Genomic DNA, 7,328 nt, shown 5'->3' on the forward strand with positions numbered 1-7,328 from the left:
TGAACCTCTCCTGTGAGTCCAGTTTTAGATTCCGATGCTTCACTTCAGTTTTACTTTACCCCTTGGACACTCTTATTGAGGATGAAACACAGAAATTGCTTCCGAATTTAATACAAATCGCACAATGCCGACTTAAGTACAAGAGGACTGGCACTCTCACTTTCTATGATTCGAACCACTCCTGTGAGGTCAGGTTTAGATTCCGATGGTTCACTTCAGGTTCACTGTATCATTTGGTCCATCTTATTGACGATAAAACACAGGAATTGCATCCGAATTTAATACAAAAAGCACAATACCGACTTAAGTACAAGAGGAGTGACACTCTAACTTTCTATGATTTGAACCTCTCCTGTGAGTCCAGTTTTAGATTCCGATGTTTCACTTCAGGTTTAGTGTATCCCTTGGACCTTCTTATTGACTATGAATCACAGGAATTGCATCCGAATTTAATACAAATGGCACAATGCCGACTTAAGCACAAGAGGACTGACACTCTAACTTTCTATGATTTGGACCTCTCCCATGAGCGCAGTTTTAAATACCGATGCTTCACTACAGGTTTACTGTATACCTTGCACCTTCTTATTGACGATGAAACATAGAAAGTGCATCGGAATTTAATGCAAAAGCCACAATGCCGACGTAAGTACAAGAGGACTGACACTCTCACTTTCTATGATTCGAACCACTCCTGTGAGATCAGTTTTAGATTCCGATGCTTCACTTCAGGTTTCCTGTATACCTTGCACCTTCTTATTGACGATGAAACACAGAAATTGTATCCGAATTTAATACAAAAGGAACAATGCCGACTTAAGTACAAGAGGACTGACATTCTAATTTTCTATGATTTGAACCTCTCCTGAGAGTCCAGTTTTAGATTCCGATGCTTCACTTCTGGTTTACTGTATCCCTTGGACTTTCTTATTGTCGATGAAACACAGAAATTGCATCCGAGTTTGATACAAATGGCACAATGCCGACTTAAGTACAAGAGGACTGACACTCTCACTTTCTATGATTTGAATCCCTCCTGTGAGTCCAGTTTTAGATTCCAGAGCTTCACTTCGGGTTTTCTGTATAACTTGCACCTTCTGATTGACGATGTAACACAGAAATTGCATCGGAATTTAATACAAAAGGCACAATGCCGACTTAAGTAAAAGAGGACAGACCCTCTAACTTTCTATGATTTGAACCTCTCGTGTGAGTCCAGTTTTAGATTCTGATGCTTCACTTCAGGATTACTGTATCCCTTGGACCTTCTTATTGACGATGAAACACAGAAATTGCATCCGAATTTAATACAAAAGGCACAATGCCGACTTAAGTACAAGAGGACTGACACTCTCACTTTCTATGATTTGAACCTGTCCTGTAAGTCCAGTTTTAGTTCCGATGCTTCACTTCTGGGGTTACTGTATACCTTGCACCTTCTTATTGACGATGAAACACAGAAATTGCATCGGAATTAAATTCAAAAGGCACAATGCCTACTTAAGTAAAAGAGGACAGGCACTCTCACTTTCTATGAGTTGAACCTCTCCTGTGAGTCCAGTTTTAGATTCCGATGCTTCACTTCAGGTTTACTGTATCCCTTGGACCTTGTTATTGACGATGAAACACAGAAATTGCATCGGAATTAAATTCAATACGCACAATGCCGACTTAAGTACAACAGGACTGACACTCTAACCTTCTATGATTTCAACCTCTCCTGTAGGTCCAGTTTTAGATTCCGATGCTTCACTTCAGGTTTACTGTATCCCTTGGACCTTCTTATTGACGATGAAACACAGAGTTTGCATCCGAATTTAATACAAAAGGCACAATGCAGACGTAAGTACAAGTGGACAGACATTCTAACTTTCTATGATTTGAACCTCTCCTGTGAGTCCAGTTTAAGATTCTGATGCTTCACTTCAGGTTTACTGTATCCCTTGGACCTTCTTATTGACGATGAAACACAGAAATTGCATCGGAATTAAATTCAAAACGCACAATGTCGACTTAAGTACAAGAGGACTGACACTCTCACTTTCTATGATTTGTACCTCTCTTGTGAGTCCAGTTTTAGATTCCGATGTTTCACTTCAGGTTTCCTGTATACCTTGCACCTTCTTAATGACGATGAAACACAGAAATTGTATCCGAATTTAATAATTTAATACAAAAGGCTCAATGCCGTGTTAAGTACAAGGGGACTGACATTCTAACTTTCTATGATTTGAACCTCTCCTGAGAGTCCAGTTTTAGATTCCGATGCTTCACTTCTGGTTTACTGTATCCCTTGGACTTTCTTATTGTCGATGAAACACAGAAATTGCATCCGAGTTTAATACAAATGGCACAATACCGACTTAAGTACAAGAGGAGTGACACTCTAACTTTCTATGATTTGAACCTCTCCTGTGAGTTTAGTTTTAGATTCCGATGTTTCACTTCAGGTTTAGTGTATCCCTTGGACCTTCTTATTGACTATGAAACACAGGAATTGCATCCGAACTTAATACAAATGGCACAATGCCGACTTAAGTACAAGAGGACTGACACTCTAACTTTCTATGATTTTTACCTCTCCTGTGAGTCCAGTTTTAAATACCGATGCTTCACTTCAGGTTTACTGAATACCTTGCACCTTCTTATTGACGATGAAACATAGAAATTGCATCGGAATTTAATACAAACGCCACAATGCCGATGTAACTAAAAGAGGCCTGACACTCTAACTTTCTATAATTTGAACCTCTCCAGTGAGTCCAGTTTTAGATTCCGATGCTTCACTTCAGGTATACTGTATCCCTTGGACCTTCTTATTAACGATGAAACACAGAAATTGCATCCGAATTTAATACAAATGGCACAATGTCGACTTAAGTACAAGAGGACTGACACTCTCACTTTCTGTGATTTGTACCTCTCCTGTGAGTCCGGTTTTAGATTCCGATGCTTCACTTCAGGTTTCCTGTATACCTTGCACCTTTTTATTGACGATGAAACACAGAAATTGTATCCGAATTTAATACAAATGGCACAATGTCGACTTAAGTACAAGAGGACTGACACTCTCACTTTCTATGATTTGTACCTCTTCTGTGAGTCCAGTTTTAGATTCCGATGCTTCACTTCAGGTTTCCTGTATACCTTGCACCTTCTTATTGACGATGAAACACAGAAATTGCATCCGAATTGAATACAAATGGCACAATGCCGACTTAAGTACAAGAGGACTGACACACTAACTTTCTATGATTTGTACCTCTCCTGTGAGTCCAGTTTTAAATACCGATGCTTCACTTCAGGTTTACTGTATACCTTGCACCTTCTTATTGACGATGAAACATAGAAATTGCATCGGAATTTAATATAGAAGCCACAATGCCGACGTAAGTAAAACAGGCCTGACACTCTAACTTTCTATGATTTGAACCTCTCCTGTGAGTCCAGTTTTAGATTCCGATGCTTCACTTCAGGTATACTGTATCCCTTGGAACTTCTTATTAATGATGAATCACAGAAATTGCATCCGAATTTAATACAAATGGCACAATGTCGACTTAAGTACAAGAGGACTGACGCTCTCACTTTCTATGATTTGAACCTCTCCTGTGAGTCCAGTTTTAGATTCCGATGCTTCACTTCAGGTTTACTGTATATCTTGGACCTTCTTATTGACGATGAAACACAGAAATTGCGTCCGAATTTAATACAAATGGCACAATGCCGACTTAAGTACAAGAGGTCTGACACTCTCACTTTCTATGATTTGAATCCCTCCTGTGAGTCCAGTTTTAGATTCCAGAGCTTCACTTCAGGTTTTCTGTATAACTTGCACCTTCTGATTGACGATGTAACACAGAAATTGCATCGGAATTTAATACAAATGTCACAATGCCGACTTAAGTAAAAGAGGACAGACCTCTAACTTTCTATGATTTGAACCTCTCCTGTGAGTCCAGTTTTAGATTCTGATGCTTCACTTCAGGATTACTGTATCCCTTGGACCTTCTTATTGACGATGAAACACAGAAATTGCATCCGAATTTAATAGAAAAGGCACAATGCCGACTTAAGTACAAGAGGACTGACACTCTCACTTTCTATGATTAGAACCTGTCCTGTAAGTCCAGTTTTAGATTCCGATGCTTCACTTCTGGGGTTACTGTATACCTTGCACTTTCTTGTTGACGATGAAACACAGAAATTGCATCGGAATTAAATTCAAAAGGCACAATGCCTACTTAAGTAAAAGAGGACAGGCACTCTCACTTTCTATGATTTGAACCTCTCCTGTGAGTCCAGTTTTAGATTCCGATGCTTCACTTCAGGTTTACTGTATCCCTTGGACCTTCTTATTGACGATGAAACACAGAAATTGCATCGGAATTAAATTCAAAACGCACAATGCCGACTTAAGTACAACAGGACTGACACTCTAACCTTCTATGATTTCAACCTCTCCTGTAGGTCCAGTTTTAGATTCCGATGCTTCACTTCAGGTTTACTGTATACCTTGGACCTTCTTATTGACGATGAAACACAGAGTTTGCATCCGAATTTAATACAAAAGGCACAATGCAGACGTAAGTACAAGTGGACAGACATTCTAACTTTCTATGATTTGAACCTCTCCTGTGAGTCCAGTTTAAGATTCCGATGCTTCACTTCAAGTTTACTGTGTCCCTTGGACCTTCTTATTGACGATGAAACACAGAAATTGTATCCGAATTTAATCCAAAAATCACAATACCGACTTAAGTACAAGAGGAGTGACACTCTAACTTTCTATGATTTGAACCTCTCCTGTGAGTCCAGTTTTAGATACCGATGTCTCACTTCAGGTTTAGTGTATCCCTTGGACCTTCTTAACGACTATGAAACACAGGAGTTGCATCCGAATTTAATACAAATGGCACAATGCCGACTTAAGTACAAGAGGACTGACACTCTAACTTTCTATGATTTGAACCTCTCCTGTGAGTCCAGTTTTAAATACCGATGCTTCACTTCAGGTTTACTGTATTCCTTGCACCTTCTTATTGACGATGCAACATAGAAATTGCATCGGAATTTAATACAAAAGCCACAATGCCGACGTAAGTAAAAGAGGCCTGACACTCTAACTTTCAATGATTTGAACCTCTCCTATGAGTCCAGTTTTAGATTCCGATGCTTCACTTCAGGTATACTGTATCCCTTGGACCTTCTTATTAACGATGAAACACAGAAATTGCATACGAATTTAATACAAATGGCACAATGTCGACTTAAGTACAAGAGGACTGACACTCTCACTTTCTATGATTTGTACCTCTCTTGTGAGTCCAGTTTTAGATTCCGATGTTTCACTTCAGGTTTCCTGTATACCTTGCACCTTCTTAATGACGATGAAACACAGAAATTGTATCCGAATTTAATAATTTAATACAAAAGGCTCAATGCCGTCTTAAGTACAAGGGGACTGACATTCTAACTTTCTATGATTTGAACCTCTCCTGGGAGTCCAGTTTTAGATTCCGATGCTTCACTTCTGGTTTACTGTATCCCTTGGACTTTCTTATTGTCGATGAAACACAGAAATTGCATCCGAATTTAATACAAATGGCACAATGTCGACTTAAGTACAAGAGGACTGACATTCTCACTTTCTATGATTTGGACCTCTCCTGTGAGTCCGGTTTTAGATTCCGATGCTTCACTTCAGGTTTCCTGTATACCTTGCATCTTCTTATTGACGATGAAACACAGAAATTGTATCCGAATTTAATACAAATGGCACAATGTCGACTAAAGTACAAGAGGACTGACACTCTCACTTTCTATGATTTGTACCTCTCCTGTGAGTCCAGTTTTAGATTCCGATGCTTCACTTCAGGTTTCCTGTATACCTTGCACCTTCTTATTGACGATGAAACACAGAAATTGTATCCGAATTTAATACAAAAGGCACAATGCCGACTTAAGTACAAGAGGACCAACATTCTAACTTTCTATGATTTGAACCTCTCCTGACAGTCCAGTTTTAGATCCGACGCTTCACTTCTGGTTTACTGTATCCCTTGGACTTTCTTATTGTCGATGAAACACAGAAATTGCATCCGAGTTTAATACAAATGACACAATACCGACTTAAGTACAAGAAGAGTGACACGCTAACTTTCTATGATTTGAACCTCTCCTGTGAGTCCAGTTTTAGATTCCGATGTTTCACTTCAGGTTTACTGTATATCTTGGACATTCTTATTGACGATGAAATACAAAAATTGCATCCGAGTTTAATACAAATGGCACAATACCGACTTATGTACAAGAGGAGTGACACTCAAACTTTCTATTATTTGAACCTCTCCTGTGAGTCAAGTTTTAGATTCCGATGCTTCACTTCAGGTTTACTGTATATCTTGGACCTTCTTATTGACGATGAAACACAGAAATTGTATCCGAATTTAATACAAATGGCACAATGCCGACTTAAGTACAGGAGGACTGACACTCTCACTTTCTATGATTTGAATCTCTCCTGTGAGTCCAGTTTTAGATTCCGAAGCTTGACTTCGGGTTTTCTGTATAACTTGCACCTTCTGATTGACGATGTAACACAGAAATTGCATCGGAATTTAATACAAAAGGCACCATGCCGACTTAAGTAAAAGAGGACAGACCCTCTGACTTTCTATGATTTGAACCTCTCCTGTGAGTCCAGTTTTAGATTCCGATGCTTCACTTCAGGTTTACTGTATACCTTGCACCTTCTTATTGACGATGATACATAGAAATTGCGTCGGAATTTAATATAAAAGCCACAATGCCGACGTAAGTAAAAGAGGCCTGACACTCTAACTTTCTATGATTTGAACCTCTCCTGTGAGTCCAGTTTTAGATTCCGATGCTTCAGGTATACTGTATCCCTTGGACCTTCTTATTAATGATGAAACACAGAAATTGCATCCGAATTTAATACAAATGGCACAATGTCGACTTAAGTACAAGAGGACTGACGCTCTCACTTTCTATGATTTGTACCTCTCCTGTGAGTCCAGTTATAGATTCCGATGCTTCACTCAGGTTTCCTGTATACCTTGCACCTTCTTATTGATGATGAAACACATAAATTGTATCCGATTTTAATACAAAAGGCACAATGACGACTTAAGTACAAGAGTACCGACATTCTAACTTTCTATGATTTGAACCTCTCCTGAGAGTCCAGTTTTAGATTCCGATGCTTCACTTCTGGTTTACTGTATCCCTTGGACTTTCTTAATGTCGATGAAACACCTAAATTGCATCCGAGTTTAATGCAAATGGCACAATACCGACTTAAG

This window comes from Schistocerca serialis, unplaced genomic scaffold (assembly GCF_023864345.2).
Source record: "Schistocerca serialis cubense isolate TAMUIC-IGC-003099 unplaced genomic scaffold, iqSchSeri2.2 HiC_scaffold_1417, whole genome shotgun sequence".
In the NCBI taxonomy this organism is placed as follows: Eukaryota; Metazoa; Arthropoda; class Insecta; order Orthoptera; family Acrididae; genus Schistocerca; species Schistocerca serialis.